This window comes from Harpia harpyja, chromosome 5, assembly GCF_026419915.1.
Source record: "Harpia harpyja isolate bHarHar1 chromosome 5, bHarHar1 primary haplotype, whole genome shotgun sequence".
Classification (NCBI taxonomy): domain Eukaryota; kingdom Metazoa; phylum Chordata; class Aves; order Accipitriformes; family Accipitridae; genus Harpia; species Harpia harpyja.
The window spans coordinates 24,844,629-24,868,755 of NC_068944.1; positions in this window are offsets into that span (position 1 = coordinate 24,844,629).

The window sequence follows — 24,127 nt, forward strand, 5'->3', positions numbered from 1 at the left end:
CCCTGAGCAGCCTATTCACAGGCACGACAGCTCTGGGGATACCTGCTTTCCCACAGACATAGCATCTCACCGTTCTCAAACTCAACAGAGCCTTTTTCGGAAATACCAAACGTCTGGCCATTTTTCCCACAAGGAAAGGTCCAGCCCTGAAAGCTGCTGCTGGTGTTCACCTTCCCTGTGCAGCCTATTCACAGGCACGACAGCACTGGGGATACCTGCTTTCCCACAGATGTAGCATCTCACCGTTCTCGTGCTCGGCAGAGCCTTTTTCCGAAATACCAAACGTTCAGCCATTTCTCCCACAAGGAAAGGTCCAGCAATGAAAGCTGCTGCTGGTCTTCACCTTCCCTGTGCAGCCTATTCACAGGCACAACAGCACTGGGGAATCTGTGCTTTCCCAGAGAAGCAGCACCTCACCGTTCTCGTCCTCGGCAGAGCCTTTTTCCGAAATACCAAATGTCCGGCCATTTCATCCACAAGGAAAGGTCCAGCCCTGAAAGATGCTGCTGGTCTTCACCTTCCCTGTGCAGCCTATTCACAGGCACAACAGCACTGGGGATACCTGCTTTCCCACAGATGTAGCATCTCACCGATCTCGTGCTCGGCAGAGCCTTTTTCTGAAATACCAAACGTCTGGCCATTTCTCCCACAAGGAAAGGTCCAGCAATGAAAGCTGCTGCTGGTCTTCACCTTCCCTGTGCAGCCTATTCACAGGCACAACAGCACTGGGGAATCTGTGCTTTCCCAGAGAAGCAGCACCTCACCGTTCTCGTGTTCGGCAGAGTCTTTTTCCGAAATACCAAATGTCCGGCCATTTCACCCACAAGGAAAGGTCCAGCCCTGAAAGATGCTGCTGGTCTTCACCTTCCCTGTGCAGCCTATTCACAGGCTCAACAGCACTGGGGATACCTGCTTTCCCACAGATGTAGCATCTCACCGATCTCGTGCTCGGCAGAGCCTTTTTCCGAAATACAAAACGTCTGGCTATTTCTCCCACAAAGAAGGGGCCAGCAATGAAAGCTGCTGGTCTTCACCTTCCCTGTGCAGCCTATTCACAATCACAACAGCACTGGGGATACCTGCTTTCCCACAGATGTAACATCTCACTGTTTTCGTGCTCGGCAGAGCCTTTTTCTGAAAAACCAAACGTCCGGCTATTTCTCCCACAAAGAAGGGGCCAGCAATGAAAGCTGCTGCTGGTCTTCACCTTCCCTGTGCAGCCTATTCACAGGCACAACAGCACTGGGGATACCTGCTTTCCCACAGATGTAGCGTCTTACCGTACATGTTCTCGCCAGAGCCTTTTTTTCGAAAAACCAAACGTCCGGCTATTTCTCCCACAAGGAAGGGGCCAGCAATGAAAGCTGCTGCTGGTCTTCACCTTCCCTGTGCAGCCTATTCACAGGCACAACAGCACTGGGGATACCTGCTTTCCCACAGATGTAGCATCTCACCGTTCTCGTGCTCGGCAGAGTCTTTTTCCGAAAAACCAAACGTCCGGCTATTTCTCCCACAAAGAAGGGGCCAGACCTGAAAGATGCTGCTGGTCTTCACCTTCCCTGTGCAGCCTATTCAGAGGCACAACAGCACTGGGGATACCTGCTTTCCCACAGATGTAGCATCTCACCGTTCTCGAGCTCGGCAGAGACTTTTTCCGAAAAACCAAACGTCCTGCTATTTCTCCCACAAAGAAGGGGCCAGCCCTGAAAGCTGCTGCTGGTCTTCACCTTCCCTGTGCAGCCTATTCACAGGCACAACAGCACTGGGGATACCTGCTTTCCCACAGATGTAGCGTCCTACCGTACTTGTTCTCGCCAGAGCCTTTTTCCGAAAAACCAAACGTCTGGCTATTTCTCCCACAAAGAAGGGGCCAACCCTGAAAGATGCTGCTGGTCTTCACCTTCCCTGTGCAACCTATTCACACGCATGACAGCACTGGGGATATCTGCTTTACCAGAAATGTAGCATCTCAACGTCCTCGTCCTCGGCAGAGACTTTTTCGAATACAGCAAACGTCCAGCTATTTCTCCCACAAAGAAGGGGTCAGCCCTGAAAGCTGCTGCTGGTCTTCACCTTCCCTGTGCAGCCTATTCACAGGCACAACAGCACTGGGGATCTGTGCTTTCCCAGAGAAGTACCATCTCACCGTTCTCGTCCTCTGCAGAGCCTTTTTCCGAAAAACCAAACGTCTGGCTATTTCTCCCACAAAGAAGGGGCCAGCAATGAAAGCCGCTGCTGGTCTTCACCTTCCCTGTGCAGCCTATTCACAGGCACAACAGCACTGGGGATCTGTGCTTTCCCACAGATGTAGCATCTCACCGTTCTCGTCCTCGGCAGAGCCTTTTTCCGAAAAACCAAACGTCTGGCTATTACACCAACAAAGAAGCGGCCAGACCTGAAAGCTGCTGCTGGTCTTCACCTTCCCTGTGCAGCCTATTCACAGGCACAACAGCACTGTGGATACCTGCTTTCCCACAGATGTAGCATCTCAACGTCCTCGTCCTCGGCAGAGACTTTTTCGAATACAGCAAACGTCCGGCTATTTCTCCCACAAGGAAGGGGCCAGACCTGAAAGCTGCTGCTGGTCTTCACCTTCCCTGTGCAACCTATTTACAGGAACAACAGCACTGGGGATACCTGCTTTCCCAGAGAAGTAGCATCTCACCGTTCTCGTCCTCGGCAGAGACTTTTTTCAAAATAGCAAACGTCTGGCTATTAGTCCAACAAAGAAGCAGCCAGAACTGAAACCTTGTGCTGGTCTTCACCGTCCCTGTGCAACCTATTTACAGGCCCGACAGCACTATGGATAGTTGCTTTCCCACAGATGTAACGTCTCACCGTTCTCGTCCTCCGCAGAGCCTTTTTGTGAAATAGCAAACGTGCGGCTATTTCTCCCACAAAGAAGGCGCCAGCCCTGAAAGATGCTGCTGGTCTTCACCTTCCCTGTGCAGCCTATTCACACGCATGACAGCACTGGGGATAACTGCTTTCCCACAGACGTAGCATCTCAGTGTTCTTGTGCTCGGCAGAGCCTTTTTCCGAAATACCAAACGTCCGGCTATTTCTCCCACAAAGAACGGGCCAGCCCTGAAAGCTGCTGCTGGTCTTCACCTTCCCTGTGCAGCCTATTCACAGGCACAGCAGCATTGGGGATACCTGCTTTCCCAGAGAAGCAGCACCTCACCGTTCTCGTGTTCGGCAGAGCCTTTTTCCGAAATAGCAAACGTCCGACCATTTCTCCCACAAGGAAGGGGCGAGACCTGAAAGCTTCTCTTGCCATCACCTTAACTCTGCAGCCTATTCACAAGCACGACAGCACTGGGGATCTGTGCTTTCCGAGGGAAGTAGCATCTCACCGTTCTTGTCCTCGGCAGAGCCATTTTCCAAAATAGCAAACGTCCGACCATTTCTCCCAGAAAGAAGGGGCCAGACCTGAAAGCGTGTGCTGGTCTTCACCTTCCCTGTGCAGCCTATTCACAGGCACAACAGCACTGGGGATCTGTGCTTTCCCACACATGTAACGTCTCACCGTTCTCGTCCTCCGCAGAGCCTTTTTGTGAAATAGCAAACGTGCGGCCATTTCTCCCAGAATGAAGGGGCCAGACCTGAAAGCTTTTGCTGGTCTTCACCTTCCCTGTGCAGCCTATTCACAGGCACAACAGCACTGGGGATCTGTGCTTTCCCACACATGTAACGTCTCACCGTTCTCGTCCTCCGCAGAGCCTTTTTGTGAAATAGCAAACGTGCGGCCATTTCTCCCAGAATGAAGGGGCCAGACCTGAAAGTGTGTGCTGGTCTTCTCCTTAACTGCAAAGCGTATTCAAAGGCACAAAAGCACTGGGGATCTGTGCTTTCCCAGAGAAGTACCATCTCACCGTTCTCTTCCTCTGCAGAGCCTTTTTTCAAAATAGCAAACGTCTGGCTATTAGTCCAACAAAGAAGCAGCCAGAACTGAAACCTTGTGCTGGTCTTCACCGTCCCTGTGCAACCTATTTACAGGCCCGACAGCACTATGGATAGCTGCTTTCCCACAGATGTAACGTCTCACCGTTCTCGTCCTCGCAGATCTTTTTTCCGAAATACCAAACGTCCGGCTATTTCTCCCACAAGGAAGGGGCCAGACCTGAAAGCGTGTGCTGGTCTTCACCTTCCCTGTGCAGCCTATTCACAGGCACAACAGCACTGGGCATCTGTGCTTTCCCAGAGAAGTACCATCTCACCGTTCTCGTCCTCCGCAGAGCCTTTTTCCAAAAAACCAAACGTCTGGCTATTTCTCCCACAAGGAAGGGGCCAGACCTGAAAGCGTGTGCTGGTCTTCACCTTCCCTGTGAAGCCTATTCACAGGCACGACAGCACTGGGGATAACTGCCTTCCCAGAGATGTACCATGTCACCGTTCTCGTCCTCCGCAGAGCCTTTTTGTGAAATAGCAAACGTCCGGCCATTTCTCCCACAAGGAAGGGGCCAGACCTGAAAGTGTATGCTGGTCTTCTCCTTAACTGCAAAGCGTATTCAAAGGCACAACAGCACTGGGTTTCTCTGCTTTCCCACACATGTAACGTCTCACCGTTCTCGTCCTCCGCAGAGCCTTTTTGTGAAATAGCAAACGTGCGGCCATTTCTCCCAGAATAAAGGGGTCAGACCTGAAAGTGTGTGCTGGTCTTCTCCTTAACTGCAAAGCGTATTCAAAGGCACAACAGCACTGGGGTTCTCTGCTTTCCCACACATGTAACGTCTCACCGTTCTCGTCCTCCGCAGAGCCTTTTTGTGAAATAGCAAACGTGCGGCCATTTCTCCCAGAATAAAGGGGTCAGACCTGAAAGTGTGTGCTGGTCTTCTCCTTAACTGCAAAGCGTATTCAAACCACAACAGCACTGGGGTTCTGTGCTTTCCCACAGTTGTAACATCTCACCGTTCTCGTGCTCCGCAGAGCCTTTTTCCGAAATACCAAACGTCCGGCTATTTCTCCCACAAGGAAGGGGCGAGACCTGAAAGCTTCTCTTGTCATCACCTTAACTCTGCAGCCTATTCACAAGCACGACAGCACTGGGGATCTGTGCTTTCCGAGGGAAGTAGCATCTCACCGTTCTTGTCCTCGGCAGAGCCATTTTCCAAAATAGCAAACGTCCGACCATTTCTCCCAGAAAGAAGGGGCCAGACCTGAAAGCGTGTGCTGGTCTTCACCTTCCCTGTGCAGCCTATTCACAGGCACAACAGCACTGGGGATCTGTGCTTTCCCACACATGTAACGTCTCACCGTTCTCGTCCTCCGCAGAGCCTTTTTGTGAAATAGCAAACGTGCGGCCATTTCTCCCAGAATGAAGGGGCCAGACCTGAAAGTGTGTGCTGGTCTTCTCCTTAACTGCAAAGCGTATTCAAAGGCACAAAAGCACTGGGGATCTGTGCTTTCCCAGAGAAGTACCATCTCACCGTTCTCTTCCTCTGCAGAGCCTTTTTTCAAAATAGCAAACGTCTGGCTATTAGTCCAACAAAGAAGCAGCCAGAACTGAAACCTTGTGCTGGTCTTCACCGTCCCTGTGCAACCTATTTACAGGCACGACAGCACTATGGATACCTGCTTTCCCACAGATGTAGCATCTCACCGTTCTCGTGCTCGGCAGAGCCTTTTTCCGAAAAACCAAACGTCCGGCTATTTCTCCCACAAGGAAGGGGCCAGCAATGAAAGCTGCTGCTGGTCTTCACCTTCCCTGTGCAGCCTATTCACAGGCACAACAGCACTGGGAATCTGAGCTTTCCCAGAGAAGTAGCATCTCACCGTTCTCGCGCTCCGCAGAGCCTTTTTTCGAAATACCAAACGTCCGGCTATTTCTCCCACAAAGAAAGGGGCAGCAATGAAAGATGCTGCTGGTCTTCACCTTCCCTGTGCAACCTATTTACAGGAACAACAGCACTGGGGATACCTGCTTTCCCAGAGAAGTAGCATCTCACCGTTCTCGTCCTCGGCAGAGCCTTTTTTCAAAATAGCAAACGTCTGGCTATTAGTCCAACAAAGAAGCAGCCAGAACTGAAACCTTGTGCTGGTCTTCACCGTCCCTGTGCAACCTATTTACAGGCCCGACAGCACTATGGATAGCTGCTTTCCCACAGATGTAACGTCTCACCGTTCTCGTCCTCGGCAGATCTTTTTTCCGAAATACCAAACGTCCGGCTATTTCTCCCACAAGGAAGGGGCCAGACCTGAAAGCTGCTGCTGGTCTTCACCTTCCCTGTGCAGCCTATTCACAGGCACAACAGCACTGGGGATAGCTGCTTTCCCACAGATGTAGCATCTCAACGTCCTCGTCCTCGGCAGAGACTTTTTCGAATACAGCAAACATCCGGCTATTTCTCCCACAAAGAAGGGGTCAGCCCTGAAAGCTGCTGCTGGTCTTCACCTTCCCTGTGCAGCCTATTCACAGGCACAACAGCACTGGGCATCTGTGCTTTCCCAGAGAAGTACCATCTCACCGTTCTCGTCCTCCGCAGAGCCTTTTTGTGAAATAGCAAACGTGCGGCCATTTCTCCCAGAATGAAGGGGCCAGACCTGAAAGTGTGTGCTGGTCTTCTCCTTAACTGCAAAGCGTATTCAAAGGCACAACAGCACTGGGGTTCTGTGCTTTCCCAGAGAAGTAACAATTCACCGTTCTCGTCCTCGGCAGAACCTTTTTCGAATACACCAAACATCCGGCTATTTCTCCCACAAGGAAGGGGCCAGACCTGAAAGCTGCTGCTGGTTCACCTTCCCTGTGCAGCCTATTCACAGGCACAACAGCACTGGGGATAGCTGCTTTCCCACAGATGTAACGTCTCACCGTTCTCGTGCTCCGCAGAGCCTTTTTCCGAAAAACCAAACGTCCGGCTATTTCTCCCACAAGGAAGGGGCGAGACCTGAAAGCTTCTCTTGCCATCACCTTAACTCTGCAGCCTATTCACAAGCACGACAGCACTGGGGATCTGTGCTTTCCGAGGGAAGTAGCATCTCACCGTTCTTGTCCTCGGCAGAGCCATTTTCCAAAATAGCAAACGTCCGACCATTTCTCCCAGAAAGAAGGGGCCAGAACTGAAACCTTGTGCTGGTCTTCACCGTCCCTGTGCAACCTATTTACAGGCCCGACAGCACTATGGATAGCTGCTTTCCCACAGATGTAACGTCTCACCGTTCTCGTCCTCGGCAGATCTTTTTTCCGAAATACCAAACGTCCGGCTATTTCTCCCACAAGGAAGGGGCCAGACCTGAAAGCGTGTGCTGGTCTTCACCTTCCCTGTGCAGCCTATTCACAGGCACAACAGCACTGGGGTTCTGTGCTTTCCCACAGATGTAACGTCTCACCGTTCTCGTCCTCCGCAGAGCCTTTTTGTGAAATAGCAAACGTGCGGCCATTTCTCCCAGAATGAAGGGGCCAGACCTGAAAGTGTGTGCTGGTCTTCTCCTTAACTGCAGAGCGTATTCAAAGGCACAAAAGCACTGGGGATCTGTGCTTTCCCAGAGAAGTACCATCTCACCGTTCTCTTCCTCTGCAGAGCCTTTTTTCAAAATAGCAAACGTCTGGCTATTAGTCCAACAAAGAAGCAGCCAGAACTGAAACCTTGTGCTGGTCTTCACCGTCCCTGTGCAACCTATTTACAGGCCCGACAGCACTATGGATAGCTGCTTTCCCACAGATGTAACGTCTCACCGTTCTCGTCCTCCGCAGAGCCTTTTTGTGAAATAGCAAACGTGCGGCAATTTCTCCCAGAATGAAGGGGCCAGACCTGAAAGCTGCTGCTGGTCTTCACCTTCCCTGTGCAGCCTATTCACAGGCACAACAGCACTGGGGATAGCTGCTTTCCCACAGATGTAGCATCTCAACGTCCTCGTCCTCGGCAGAGACTTTTTCGAATACAGCAAACATCCGGCTATTTCTCCCACAAAGAAGGGGTCAGCCCTGAAAGCTGCTGCTGGTCTTCACCTTCCCTGTGCAGCCTATTCACAGGCACAACAGCACTGGGGATCTGTGCTTTCCCACACATGTAACGTCTCACCGTTCTCGTCCTCGGCAGAGCCTTTTTTCAAAATAGCAAACGTCTGGCCATTTCTCTCACAAGGAAGGAGCCAGACCTGAAAGCTGCTGCTGGTCTTCACCTTCCCTGTGCAACCTATTTACAGGAACAACAGCACTGGGGATACCTGCTTTCCCACAGATGTAGCATCTCAACGTCCTCGTCCTCGGCAGAGACTTTTTCTGAAAAACCAAAAGTCCGGCTATTTCTCCCAGAAAGAAGGGGGGAGACCTGAAAGCTACTCTTGTCATCACCTTAACTCTGCAGCCTATTCACAAGCACGACAGCACTGGGGATCTGTGCTTTCCGAGGGAAGTAGCATCTCACCGTTCTTGTCCTCGGCAGAGCCATTTTCCAAAATAGCAAACGTCCGACCATTTCTCCCAGAAAGAAGGGGCCAGACCTGAAAGCGTGTGCTGGTCTTCACCTTCCCTGTGCAGCCTGTTCACAGGCACAACAGCACTGGGGATCTGTGCTTTCCCACACATGTAACGTCTCACCGTTCTCGTCCTCCGCAGAGCCTTTTTGTGAAATAGCAAACGTGCGGCCATTTCTCCCAGAATGAAGGGGCCAGACCTGAAAGTGTGTGCTGGTCTTCTCCTTAACTGCAAAGCGTATTCAAAGGCACAAAAGCACTGGGGATCTGTGCTTTCCCAGAGAAGTACCATCTCACCGTTCTCTTCCTCTGCAGAGCCTTTTTTCAAAATAGCAAACGTCTGGCTATTAGTCCAACAAAGAAGCAGCCAGAACTGAAACCTTGTGCTGGTCTTCACCGTCCCTGTGCAACCTATTTACAGGCCCGACAGCACTATGGATACCTGCTTTCCCACAGATGTAGCATCTCACCGTTCTCGTGCTCGGCAGAGCCTTTTTCTGAAAAACCAAACATCCGGCTATTTCTCCCACAAGGAAGGGGCCAGACCTGAAAGCTGCTGCTGGTCTTCACCTTCCCTGTGCAACCTATTTACAGGCACGACAGCCCTATGGATAGCTGCTTTCCCACAGATGTAGCTTCTTACCGTACTTGTTCTCGCCAGAGCCCTTTTTCCGAAAAACCAAACGTCCGGCTATGTCTACCACAAAGAAGGGGCCAGACCTGAAAGCTGCTGCTGGTCTTCACCTTCCCTGTGCAGCCTATTCACAGGCACAACAGCACTGGGGATACCTGCTTTTCCACAGATGTAGCATCTCAACGTCCTCGTCCTCGGCAGAGACTTTTTCGAATACACCAAACATCCGGCTATTTCTCCCACAAGGAAGGGGCCAGACCTGAAAGCTGCTGCTGGTCTTCACCTTCCCTGTGCAGCCTATTCACAGGAACAATAGCACTGGGGATACCTGCTTTCCCACAGATGTAGCACCTCACCGTTCTTGTGCTCGGCAGAGTCTTTTTCCGAAATACCAAATGTCCGGCCATTTCTCCCACAAAGAAGGGGCCAGACCTGAAAGCTACTGCTGGTCATCACCTTCCCTGTGCAGCCTATTCAGAGGCACAACAGCACTGGGGATACCTGCTTTCCCACAGATGTAGCATCTCACCGTTCTCGAGCTCGGCAGAGTCTGTTTCCGAAAAACCAAACGTCCTGCTATTTCTCCCACAAAGAAGGGGCCAGCAATGAAAGCTGCTGCTGGTCTTCACCTTCCCTGTGCAGCCTATTCACAGGCACAACAGCACTGGGGATACCTGCTTTCCCACAGATGTGGCATCTCAACGTTCTCGTTCTCGGCAGAGCCTTTTTCCGAAATACCAAATGTCCGGCTATTTCTCCCACAAAGAAGGGGCCAGACCTGAAAGCTGCTGCTGGTCTTCCCCTTCCCTGTGCAGCCTATTCACAGGCACAATAGCACTGGGGATACCTGCTTTCCCACAGATGTGGCATCTCAGCGTTCGCGTGCTCGGCTGAGTCTTTTTCCGAAAAACCAAACGTCCGGCCATTTCTCCCACAAGGAAAGGTCCAGCCCTGAAAGCTGCTGCTGGTCGTCACCTTCCCTGTGCAGCCTATTCACAGGCACAACAGCACTGGGGATACCTGCTTTCCCACAGATGTAGCGTGTTACCGTACTTGTTCTCGCCAGAGCCTTTTTTCGAAATACCAAACATCCCGCTATTTCTCCCACAAGGAAGGGGCCAGCAATGAAAGCTGCTGCTGGTCTTCACCTTCCCTGTGCAGCATATTCACAGGCACAACAGCACTGGGGATACCTGCTTTCCCACAGATGTAGCATCTCACCGTTCTCGTGCTCGGCAGAGTCTTTTTCCGAAAAACCAAACGTCCGGCTATTTCTCCCACAAAGAAGGGGCCAGACCTGAAAGCTGCTGCTGGTCTTCACCTTCCCTGTGCAGCCTATTCACAGGCACAACAGCACTGGGCATACCTGCTTTCCCACAGATGTAGCATCTCACTGTTCTCGCGCTCCGCAGAGCCTTTTTCCGAAAAACCAAACGTCCGGCTATTTCTCCCACAAAGAAGGGGCCAGCAATGAAAGCTGCTGCTGGTCTTCACCTTCCCTGTGCAGCCTATTCACAGGCACAACAGCACTGGGCATACTTGCTTTCCCACAGATGTAGCATCTCACTGTTCTCGCGCTCCGCAGAGCCTTTTTCCAAAATACCAAACGTCTGGCTAATTCTCCAACAAAGAAGGCGCCAGCCCTGAAAGATGCTGCTGGTCTTCACCTTCCCTGTGCAGCCTACTCACACGCATGACAGCACTGGGGATAACTGCTTTCCCACAGACGTAGCATCTCAGTGTTCTTGTGCTCGGCAGAGCCTTTTTCCGAAATACCAAACGTCCGGCTATTTCTCCCACAAAGAACGGGCCAGACCTGAAAGCTGCTGCTGGTCTTCACCTTCCCTGTGCAGCCTATTCACAGGCACAACAGCACTGGGGATACCTGCTTTCCCACAGATGTAGCATCTCAACGTCCTCGTCCTCGGCAGAGACTTTTTCGAATACAGCAAACGTCCGGCTATTTCTCCCACAAAGAAGGGGCCAGACCTGAAAGCTGCTGATTGTCTTCAGCTTCCCTGTGCAGCCTATTCACAGGCACAACAGCACTGGGGACACCTGCTTTCCCAGAGAAGTAGCATCTCACCGTTCTCGTGCTCGGCAGAGCCTTTTTCCGAAAAACCAAACGTCGGGCTATTTCTCCCACAAGGAAGGGGCGAGACCTGAAAGCTTCACTTGTCATCACCTTAAGTCTGCAGGCTATTCACAAGCATGACAGCACTGGGGATCTGTGCTTTCCGTTGGAAGTAGCATGTCACCGTTCTCGTCCTCGGCAGAGCCTTTTTCCGAAATAGCAAACGTCCGGCTATTTCTTCCACAAGGAAAGGTCCAGCCCTGAAAGCTACTGCTGGTCTTCATCTTCCCTGAGCAGCCTATTCACAGGCACGACAGCTCTGGGGATACCTGCTTTCCCACAGACATAGCATCTCACCGTTCTCAAACTCAACAGAGCCTTTTTCCGAAATACCAAACGTCTGGCTAATTCTCCAACAAAGAAGGGGCCAGCCCTGAAAGCTTTTGCTGGTCTTCACCTTCCCTGTGCAGCCTATTCACACGCATGACAGCACTGGGGATAACTGCTTTCCCACAGATGTAGCATCTCACTGTTCTTGTGCTCGGCAGAGCCTTTTTCCGAAATACCAAACGTCCGGCTATTTCTCCCACAAGGAAAGGTCCAGCCCTGAAAGCTGCTGCTTTCTTCACCTTCCCTGTGCAGCCTATTCACAGGCACAACAGCACTGGGGATACCTCCTTTCCCACAGATGTAGCATCTCACCGTTCTCGTGCTCGGCAGAGCCTTTTTCCGAAATACCAAATGTCCTGCTATTTATCCCACAAAGAAGGGGCCAGCAATGAAAGCTGCTGCTGCTCTTCACCGTAATTGGGCAGCCTATTCACAGGCACGACAGCACTGGCAACTGTGCTTATCCACAAATGTAGCATCTCACCGTTCTTGTTCTCGGCAGAGCCTTTTTCCGAAATACCAAACGTCTGGCTATTTCTCCCACAAGGAAAGGTCCAGCAATGAAAGCTGCTGCTGGTCTTCACCTTCACTGTGCAGCCTATTCACAGGCACAACAGCACTGGGGAATCTGTGCTTTCCCAGAGAAGCAGCACCTCACCGTTCTCGTGTTCGGCAGAGTCTTTTTCCGAAATACCAAATGTCCGGCCATTTCACCCACAAGGAAAGGTCCAGCCCTGAAAGATGCTGCTGGTCTTCACCTTCCCTGTGCAACCTATTTACAGGAACAACAGCACTGGGGATACCTGCTTTCCCACAGATGTAGCATCTCACCGATCTCGTGCTCAGCAGAGCCTTTTTCCGAAATACAAAACGTCTGGCTATTTCTCCCTCAAAGAAGGGGCCAGCAATGAAAGCTGCTGCTGGTCTTCACCTTCCCTGTGCAACCTATTTACAGGCACGACAGCCCTATGGATAGCTGCTTTCCCACAGATGTAGCTTCTTACCGTACTTGTTCTCGCCAGAGCCCTTTTTCCGAAAAACCAAACGTCCGGCTATTTCTCCCACAAAGAAGGGGCCAGACCTGAAAGCTGCTGCTGGTCTTCACCTTCCCTGTGCAGCCTATTCACAGGCACAACAGCACTGGGGATACCTGCTTTTCCACAGATGTAGCATCTCAACGTCCTCGTCCTCGGCAGAGACTTTTTCGAATACACCAAACATCCGGCTATTTCTCCCACAAGGAAGGGGCCAGACCTGAAAGCTGCTGCTGGTCTTCACCTTCCCTGTGCAACCTATTTACAGGAACAACAGCACTGGGGATACCTGCTTTCCCACAGATGTAGCACCTCACCGTTCTTGTGCTCGGCAGAGTCTTTTTCCGAAATACCAAATGTCCGGCCATTTCTCCCACAAAGAAGGGGCCAGACCTGAAAGCTACTGCTGGTCTTCACCTTCCCTGTGCAGCCTATTCAGAGGCACAACAGCACTGGGGATACCTGCTTTCCCACAGATGTAGCATCTCACCGTTCTCGAGCTCGGCAGAGTCTGTTTCCGAAAAACCAAACGTCCTGCTATTTCTCCCACAAAGAAGGGGCCAGCAATGAAAGCTGCTGCTGGTCTTCACCTTCCCTGTGCAGCCTATTCACAGGCACAACAGCACTGGGGATACCTGCTTTCCCACAGATGTGGCATCTCAACGTTCTCATGCTCGGCAGAGCCTTTTTCCGAAATACCAAATGTCCGGCTATTTCTCCCACAAAGAAGGGGCCAGACCTGAAAGCTGCTGCTGGTCTTCCCCTTCCCTGTGCAGCCTATTCACAGGCACAATAGCACTGGGGATACCTGCTTTCCCACAGATGTGGCATCTCACCGTTCGCGTGCTCGGCTGAGTCTTTTTCCGAAAAACCAAACGTCCGGCCATTTCTCCCACAAGGAAAGGTCCAGCCCTGAAAGCTGCTGCTGGTCTTCACCTTCCCTGTGCAGCCTATTCACAGGCACAACAGCACTGGGGATACCTGCTTTCCCACAGATGTAGCGTGTTACCGTACTTGTTCTCGCCAGAGCCTTTTTTCGAAATACCAAACATCCCGCTATTTCTCCCACAAGGAAGGGGCCAGCAATGAAAGCTGCTGCTGGTCTTCACCTTCCCTGTGCAGCATATTCACAGGCACAACAGCACTGGGGATACCTGCTTTCCCACAGATGTAGCATCTCACCGTTCTCGTGCTCGGCAGAGTCTTTTTCCGAAAAACCAAACGTCCGGCTATTTCTCCCACAAAGAAGGGGCCAGCAATGAAAGCTGCTGCTGGTCTTCACCTTCCCTGGGCAGCCTATTCACAGGCACAACAGCACTGGGCATACCTGCTTTCCCACAGATGTAGCATCTCACCGGTCTCGTGCTCGGCAGAGCCTTTTTCCGAAAAACCAAACGTCCGGCTATTTCTCCCACAAAGAAGGGGCCAGCAATGAAAGCTGCTGCTGGTCTTCACCTTCCCTGTGCAGCCTATTCACAGGCACAACAGCACTGGGCATACTTGCTTTCCCACAGATGTAGCATCTCACTGTTCTCGCGCTCCGCAGAGCCTTTTTCCAAAATACCAAACGTCTGGCTAATTCTCCAACAAAGAAGGCGCCAGCCCTGAAAGATGCTGCTGGTCTTCACCTTCCCTGTGCAGCCTATTCACACGCATGACAGCACTGGGGATAACTGCTTTCCCACAGACGTAGCATCTCAGTGTTCTTGTGCTCGGCAGAGCCTTTTTCCGAAATACCAAAGGTCCGGCTATTTCTCCCACAAAGAACGGGCCAGACCTGAAAGCTGCTGCTGGTCTTCACCTTCCCTGTGCAGCCTATTCACAGGCACAACAGCACTGGGGATACCTGCTTTCCCACAGATGTAGCATCTCAACGTCCTCGTCCTCGGCAGAGACTTTTTCGAATACAGCAAACGTCCGGGTATTTCTCCCACAAGGAAGGGGCCAGACCTGAAAGCTGCTGATTGTCTTCACCTTAACAGGGCAGCCTATTCACAGGCACAACCGCACTGCGGATTCCTACTTTCCCACAGTTGTACCATCTCACCGTTCTCGTGCTCAGGAGAGCCTTTTTCCGAAAAACCAAACGTCCGGCTATTTCTCCCAGAAGGAAGGGGCGAGACCTGAAAGCTTCTCTTGTCATCACCTTAACTCTGCAGCCTATTCACAAGCACGACAGCACTGGGGATCTGTGCTTTCCGAGGGAAGTAGCATCTCACCGTTCTTGTCCTCGGCAGAGCCATTTTCCAAAAGAGCAAACGTCCGACCATTTCTCCCACAAAGAAGGGGCCAGACCTGAAAGCGTGTGCTGGTCTTCACCTTCCCTGTGCAGCCTATTCACAGGCAGAACAGCAATGGGGATAACTGCTTTCCCACAGATGTAGCATCTCACTGTTCTTGTGCTCGGCAGAGACTTTTTCGAATACAGCAAACGTCCGGCTATTTCTCCCACAAGGAAGGGGCGAGACCTGAAAGCTTCACTTGTCATCACCTTAAGTCTGCAGCCTATTCACAAGCATGACAGCACTGGGGATCTGTGCTTTCCGTTGGAAGTAGCATGTCACCGTTCTCGTCCTCGGCAGAGCCTTTTTCCGAAATAGCAAACGTCCGGCTATTTCTTCCACAAGGAAAGGTCCAGCCCTGAAAGCTACTGCTGGTCTTCATCTTCCCTGAGCAGCCTATTCACAGGCACAACAGCTCTGGGGATACCTGCTTTCCCACAGACATAGCATCTCACCGTTCTCAAACTCAACAGAGCCTTTTTCCGAAATACCAAACGTCTGGCTAATTCTCCAACAAAGAAGGGGCCAGCCCTGAAAGCTTTTGCTGGTCTTCACCTTCCCTGTGCAGCCTATTCACACGCATGACAGCACTGGGGATAACTGCTTTCCCACAGACGTAGCATCTCAGTGTTCTTGTGCTCGGCAGAGCCTTTTTCCGAAATACCAAACGTCCGGCTATTTCTCCCACAAGGAAAGGTCCAGCCCTGAAAGCTGCTGCTGGTCTTCACCTTCCCTGTGCAGCCTATTCACAGGCACAACAGCACTGGGGATACCTCCTTTCCCACAGATGTAGCATCTCACCGTTCTCGTGCTCGGCAGAGCCTTTTTCCGAAATACCAAATGTCCGGCTATTTATCCCACAAAGAAGGGGCCAGCAATGAAAGCTGCTGCTGCTCTTCACCGTAATTGGGCAGCCTATTCACAGGCACAACAGCACTGGGGAATCTGTGCTTTCCCAGAGAAGCAGCACCTCACCGTTCTCGTGTTCGGCAGAGTCTTTTTCCGAAATACCAAATGTCCGGCCATTTCACCCACAAGGAAAGGTCCAGCCCTGAAAGATGCTGCTGGTCTTCACCTTCCCTGTGCAACCTATTTACAGGAACAACAGCACTGGGGATACCTGCTTTCCCACAGATGTAGCATCTCACCGATCTCGTGCTCAGCAGAGCCTTTTTCCGAAATACAAAACGTCTGGCTATTTCTCCCACAAAGAAGGGGCCAGCAATGAAAGCTGCTGCTGGTCTTCACCTTCCCTGTGCAGCCTATTCACAGGCACAACAGCACTGGGGATACCTGCTTTCCTAGGAATGTAGCATGTCACCGTTCTCGTGCTCTGCAGAGCCTTTTTCCGAAATACAAAACGTCCGGCTATTTCTCCCACAAGGAAAGGTCCAGCCCTGAAAGCTGCTGCTGGTCTTCCCCTTCCCTGTGCAGCCTATTCACAGGCACAACAGCACAGGGGATACCTGCTTTCCCACAGATGTAGCATCTCACCGTTCTCGTGCTCGGCAGAGCCTCTTTCCGAAATACGAAACGTCCGGCTATGTCTACCACAAAGAAGGGGCCAGCCCTGAAAGCTGCTGCTGGTCTTCATCTTCCCTGAGCAGCCTATTCACAGGCACAACAGCACTGGGGATACCTGCTTTCCCACAGATGTAGCGTCCTACCGTACTTGTTCTCGCCACAGCCTTTTTTCGAAATACCAAACATCCTGCTATTTCTCCCACAAGGAAGGGGCCAGACCTGAAAGATGCTGCTGGTCTTCACCTTCCCTGTGCAGCCTATTCAGAGGCACAACAGCACTGGGGATACCTGCTTTCCCACAGATGTAGCATGTAACCGTTTTCGTGCTCGGCAGAGCCTTTTTCCGAAAAACCAAATGTCCGGCTATTTCTCCCACAAAGAAGGGGCCAGACCTGAAAGCTGCTGCTGGTCTTCACCTTCCCTGTGCAGCCTATTCACAGGCACAACAGCACTGGGGATACCTGCTTTCCCACAGATGTAGCATCTCAACGCCCTCGTCCTCGGCAGAGACTTTTTCGAATACAGCAAACGTCGGGCTATTTCTCCCACAAGGAAGGGGCCAGACCTGAAAGCTGCTGCTGGTCTTCACCTTCCCTGTGCAGCCTATTCACAGGCACAACAGCACTGTGGATACCTGCTTTTCCACAGATGTAGCATCTCAACGTCCTCGTCCTCGGCAGAGACTTTTTCGAATACAGCAAACGTCCGGCTATTTCTCCCACAAGGAAGGGGCCAGACCTGAAAGCTGCTGCTGGTCTTCACCTTCCCTGTGCAACCTATTTACAGGAACAACAGCACTGGGGATACCTGCTTTCCCACAGATGTAGCACCTCACCGTTCTTGTGCTCGGCAGAATCTTTTTCCGAAATACCAAATGTCCGGCCATTTCTCCCACAAAGAAGGGGCCAGACCTGAAAGATGCTGCTGGTCTTCACCTTCCCTGTGCAGCCTATTCAGAGGCACAACAGCACTGGGGATACCTGCTTTCCCACAGATGTAGCATCTCACCGTTCTCGAGCTCGGCAGAGTCTGTTTCCGAAAAACCAAACGTCCTGCTATTTCTCCCACAAAGAAGGGGCCAGCAATGAAAGCTGCTGCTGGTCTTCACCTTTCCTGTGCAGCCTATTCACAGGCACAACAGCTCTGGGGATACCTGCTTTCCCACAGACATAGCATCTCACCGTTCTCAAACTCAACAGAGCCTTTTTCCGAAATACCAAACGTCTGGCTAATTCTCCAACAAAGAAGGGGCCAGCCCTGAAAGCTTTTGCTGGTCTTCACCTTCCCTGTGCAGCCTATTCACACGCATGACAGCACTGGGGATAACTGCTTTCCCACAGATGTAGCATCTCACTGTTCTTGTGCTCGGCAGAGCCTTTTTCCGAAATACCAAACGTCCGGCTATTTCTCCCACAAGGAAAGGTCCAGCCCTGAAAGCTGCTGCTGGTCTTCACCTTCCCTGTGCAGCCTATTCACAGGCACAACAGCACTGGGGATACCTCCTTTCCCACAGATGTAGCATCTCACCGTTCTCGTGCTCGGCAGAGCCTTTTTCCGAAATACCAAATGTCCGGCTATTTATCCCACAAAGAAGGGGCCAGCAATGAAAGCTGCTGCTGCTCTTCACCGTAATTGGGCAGCCTATTCACAGGCACGACAGCACTGGCAACTGTGCTTATCCACAAATGTAGCATCTCACCGTTCTTGTTCTCGGCAGAGCCTTTTTCCGAAATACCAAACGTCTGGCTATTTCTCCCACAAGGAAAGGTCCAGCAATGAAAGCTGCTGCTGGTCTTCACCTTCACTGTGCAGCCTATTCACAGGCACAACAGCACTGGGGAATCTGTGCTTTCCCAGAGAAGCAGCACCTCACCGTTCTCGTGTTCGGCAGAGTCTTTTTCCGAAATACCAAATGTCCGGCCATTTCACCCACAAGGAAAGGTCCAGCCCTGAAAGATGCTGCTGGTCTTCACCTTCCCTGTGCAACCTATTTACAGGAACAACAGCACTGGGGATACCTGCTTTCCCACAGATGTAGCATCTCACCGATCTCGTGCTCAGCAGAGCCTTTTTCCGAAATACAAAACGTCTGGCTATTTCTCCCACAAAGAAGGGGCCAGCAATGAAAGCTGCTGCTGGTCTTCACCTTCCCTGTGCAGCCTATTCACAGGCACAACAGCACTGGGGATACCTGCTTTCCCACAGATGTAGCATCTCACTGTTCTTGTTCTCGCCAGAGCCTTTTTCCGAAAAACCAAACGTCTGGCTATTTCTCCCACAAAGAAGGGGCCAGCAATGAAAGCCGCTGCTGGTCTTCACCTTCCCTGTGCAGCCTATTCACAGGTACAACAGCACTGGGGATACCTGCTTTCCTAGGAATGTAGCATGTCACCGTTCTCGTGCTCTGCAGAGCCTTTTTCCGAAATACAAAACGTCCGGCTATTTCTCCCACAAGGAAAGGTCCAGCCCTGAAAGCTGCTGCTGGTCTTCCCCTTCCCTGTGCAGCCTATTCACAGGCACAACAGCACAGGGGATACCTGCTTTCCCACAGATGTAGCATCTCACCGTTCTCGTGCTCGGCAGAGCCTCTTTCCGAAATACGAAACGTCCGGCTATGTCTACCACAAAGAAGGGGCCAGCCCTGAAAGCTGCTGCTGGTCTTCATCTTCCCTGAGCAGCCTATTCACAGGCACAACAGCACTGGGGATACCTGCTTTCCCACAGATGTAGCGTCCTACCGTACTTGTTCTCGCCACAGCCTTTTTTCGAAATACCAAACATCCTGCTATTTCTCCCACAAGGAAGGGGCCAGACCTGAAAGATGCTGCTGGTCTTCACCTTCCCTGTGCAGCCTATTCAGAGGCACAACAGCACTGGGGATACCTGCTTTCCCACAGATGTAGCATGTAACCGTTTTCGTGCTCGGCAGAGCCTTTTTCCGAAAAACCAAATGTCCGGCTATTTCTCCCACAAAGAAGGGGCCAGACCTGAAAGCTGCTGCTGGTCTTCACCTTCCCTGTGCAGCCTATTCACAGGCACAACAGCACTGGGGATACCTGCTTTCCCACAGATGTAGCATCTCAACGCCCTCGTCCTCGGCAGAGACTTTTTCGAATACAGCAAACGTCGGGCTATTTCTCCCACAAGGAAGGGGCCAGACCTGAAAGCTGCTGCTGGTCTTCACCTTCCCTGTGCAGCCTATTCACAGGCACAACAGCACTGGGGATACCTGCTTTTCCACAGATGTAGCATCTCAACGTCCTCGTCCTCGGCAGAGACTTTTTCGAATACAGCAAACGTCCGGCTATTTCTCCCACAAGGAAGGGGCCAGACCTGAAAGCTGCTGCTGGTCTTCACCTTCCCTGTGCAACCTATTTACAGGAACAACAGCACTGGGGATACCTGCTTTCCCACAGATGTAGCACCTCACCGTTCTTGTGCTCGGCAGAGTCTTTTTCCGAAATACCAAATGTCCGGCCATTTCTCCCACAAAGAAGGGGCCAGACCTGAAAGCTACTGCTGGTCATCACCTTCCCTGTGCAGCCTATTCACAGGCACAACAGCACTGGGGATACCTGCTTTCCCACAGATGTAGCATCTCACCGTTCTCGAGCTCGGCAGAGTCTGTTTCCGAAAAACCAAACGTCCTGCTATTTCTCCCACAAAGAAGGGGCCAGCAATGAAAGCTGCTGCTGGTCTTCACCTTCCCTGTGCAGCCTATTCACAGGCACAACAGCACTGGGGATACCTGCTTTCCCACAGATGTGGCATCTCAACGTTCTCGTTCTCGGCAGAGCCTTTTTCCGAAATACCAAATGTCCGGCTATTTCTCCCACAAAGAAGGGGCCAGACCTGAAAGCTGCTGCTGGTCTTCCCCTTCCCTGTGCAGCCTATTCACAGGCACAATAGCACTGGGGATACCTGCTTTCCCACAGATGTGGCATCTCAGCGTTCGCGTGCTCGGCTGAGTCTTTTTCCGAAAAACCAAACGTCCGGCCATTTCTCCCACAAGGAAAGGTCCAGCCCTGAAAGCTGCTGCTGGTCGTCACCTTCCCTGTGCAGCCTATTCACAGGCACAACAGCACTGGGGATACCTGCTTTCCCACAGATGTAGCGTGTTACCGTACTTGTTCTCGCCAGAGCCTTTTTTCGAAATACCAAACATCCCGCTATTTCTCCCACAAGGAAGGGGCCAGCAATGAAAGCTGCTGCTGGTCTTCACCTTCCCTGTGCAGCATATTCACAGGCACAACAGCACTGGGGATACCTGCTTTCCCACAGATGTAGCATCTCACCGTTCTCGTGCTCGGCAGAGTCTTTTTCCGAAAAACCAAACGTCCGGCTATTTCTCCCACAAAGAAGGGGCCAGACCTGAAAGCTGCTGCTGGTCTTCACCTTCCCTGTGCAGCCTATTCACAGGCACAACAGCACTGGGCATACCTGCTTTCCCACAGATGTAGCATCTCACTGTTCTCGCGCTCCGCAGAGCCTTTTTCCGAAAAACCAAACGTCCGGCTATTTCTCCCACAAAGAAGGGGCCAGCAATGAAAGCTGCTGCTGGTCTTCACCTTCCCTGTGCAGCCTATTCACAGGCACAACAGCACTGGGCATACTTGCTTTCCCACAGATGTAGCATCTCACTGTTCTCGCGCTCCGCAGAGCCTTTTTCCAAAATACCAAACGTCTGGCTAATTCTCCAACAAAGAAGGCGCCAGCCCTGAAAGATGCTGCTGGTCTTCACCTTCCCTGTGCAGCCTACTCACACGCATGACAGCACTGGGGATAACTGCTTTCCCACAGACGTAGCATCTCAGTGTTCTTGTGCTCGGCAGAGCCTTTTTCCGAAATACCAAACGTCCGGCTATTTCTCCCACAAAGAACGGGCCAGACCTGAAAGCTGCTGCTGGTCTTCACCTTCCCTGTGCAGCCTATTCACAGGCACAACAGCACTGGGGATACCTGCTTTCCCACAGATGTAGCATCTCAACGTCCTCGTCCTCGGCAGAGACTTTTTCGAATACAGCAAACGTCCGGCTATTTCTCCCACAAAGAAGGGGCCAGACCTGAAAGCTGCTGATTGTCTTCAGCTTCCCTGTGCAGCCTATTCACAGGCACAACAGCACTGGGGACACCTGCTTTCCCAGAGAAGTAGCATCTCACCGTTCTCGTGCTCGGCAGAGCCTTTTTCCGAAAAACCAAACGTCGGGCTATTTCTCCCACAAGGAAGGGGCGAGACCTGAAAGCTTCACTTGTCATCACCTTAAGTCTGCAGGCTATTCACAAGCATGACAGCACTGGGGATCTGTGCTTTCCGTTGGAAGTAGCATGTCACCGTTCTCGTCCTCGGCAGAGCCTTTTTCCGAAATAGCAAACGTCCGGCTATTTCTTCCACAAGGAAAGGTCCAGCCCTGAAAGCTACTGCTGGTCTTCATCTTCCCTGAGCAGCCTATTCACAGGCACGACAGCTCTGGGGATACCTGCTTTCCCACAGACATAGCATCTCACCGTTCTCAAACTCAACAGAGCCTTTTTCCGAAATACCAAACGTCTGGCTAATTCTCCAACAAAGAAGGGGCCAGCCCTGAAAGCTTTTGCTGGTCTTCACCTTCCCTGTGCAGCCTATTCACACGCATGACAGCACTGGGGATAACTGCTTTCCCACAGATGTAGCATCTCACTGTTCTTGTGCTCGGCAGAGCCTTTTTCCGAAATACCAAACGTCCGGCTATTTCTCCCACAAGGAAAGGTCCAGCCCTGAAAGCTGCTGCTTTCTTCACCTTCCCTGTGCAGCCTATTCACAGGCACAACAGCACTGGGGATACCTCCTTTCCCACAGATGTAGCATCTCACCGTTCTCGTGCTCGGCAGAGCCTTTTTCCGAAATACCAAATGTCCTGCTATTTATCCCACAAAGAAGGGGCCAGCAATGAAAGCTGCTGCTGCTCTTCACCGTAATTGGGCAGCCTATTCACAGGCACGACAGCACTGGCAACTGTGCTTATCCACAAATGTAGCATCTCACCGTTCTTGTTCTCGGCAGAGCCTTTTTCCGAAATACCAAACGTCTGGCTATTTCTCCCACAAGGAAAGGTCCAGCAATGAAAGCTGCTGCTGGTCTTCACCTTCACTGTGCAGCCTATTCACAGGCACAACAGCACTGGGGAATCTGTGCTTTCCCAGAGAAGCAGCACCTCACCGTTCTCGTGTTCGGCAGAGTCTTTTTCCGAAATACCAAATGTCCGGCCATTTCACCCACAAGGAAAGGTCCAGCCCTGAAAGATGCTGCTGGTCTTCACCTTCCCTGTGCAACCTATTTACAGGAACAACAGCACTGGGGATACCTGCTTTCCCACAGATGTAGCATCTCACCGATCTCGTGCTCAGCAGAGCCTTTTTCCGAAATACAAAACGTCTGGCTATTTCTCCCTCAAAGAAGGGGCCAGCAATGAAAGCTGCTGCTGGTCTTCACCTTCCCTGTGCAACCTATTTACAGGCACGACAGCCCTATGGATAGCTGCTTTCCCACAGATGTAGCTTCTTACCGTACTTGTTCTCGCCAGAGCCCTTTTTCCGAAAAACCAAACGTCCGGCTATTTCTCCCACAAAGAAGGGGCCAGACCTGAAAGCTGCTGCTGGTCTTCACCTTCCCTGTGCAGCCTATTCACAGGCACAACAGCACTGGGGATACCTGCTTTTCCACAGATGTAGCATCTCAACGTCCTCGTCCTCGGCAGAGACTTTTTCGAATACACCAAACATCCGGCTATTTCTCCCACAAGGAAGGGGCCAGACCTGAAAGCTGCTGCTGGTCTTCACCTTCCCTGTGCAACCTATTTACAGGAACAACAGCACTGGGGATACCTGCTTTCCCACAGATGTAGCACCTCACCGTTCTTGTGCTCGGCAGAGTCTTTTTCCGAAATACCAAATGTCCGGCCATTTCTCCCACAAAGAAGGGGCCAGACCTGAAAGCTACTGCTGGTCTTCACCTTCCCTGTGCAGCCTATTCAGAGGCACAACAGCACTGGGGATACCTGCTTTCCCACAGATGTAGCATCTCACCGTTCTCGAGCTCGGCAGAGTCTGTTTCCGAAAAACCAAACGTCCTGCTATTTCTCCCACAAAGAAGGGGCCAGCAATGAAAGCTGCTGCTGGTCTTCACCTTCCCTGTGCAGCCTATTCACAGGCACAACAGCACTGGGGATACCTGCTTTCCCACAGATGTGGCATCTCAACGTTCTCATGCTCGGCAGAGCCTTTTTCCGAAATACCAAATGTCCGGCTATTTCTCCCACAAAGAAGGGGCCAGACCTGAAAGCTGCTGCTGGTCTTCCCCTTCCCTGTGCAGCCTATTCACAGGCACAATAGCACTGGGGATACCTGCTTTCCCACAGATGTGGCATCTCACCGTTCGCGTGCTCGGCTGAGTCTTTTTCCGAAAAACCAAACGTCCGGCCATTTCTCCCACAAGGAAAGGTCCAGCCCTGAAAGCTGCTGCTGGTCTTCACCTTCCCTGTGCAGCCTATTCACAGGCACAACAGCACTGGGGATACCTGCTTTCCCACAGATGTAGCGTGTTACCGTACTTGTTCTCGCCAGAGCCTTTTTTCGAAATACCAAACATCCCGCTATTTCTCCCACAAGGAAGGGGCCAGCAATGAAAGCTGCTGCTGGTCTTCACCTTCCCTGTGCAGCATATTCACAGGCACAACAGCACTGGGGATACCTGCTTTCCCACAGATGTAGCATCTCACCGTTCTCGTGCTCGGCAGAG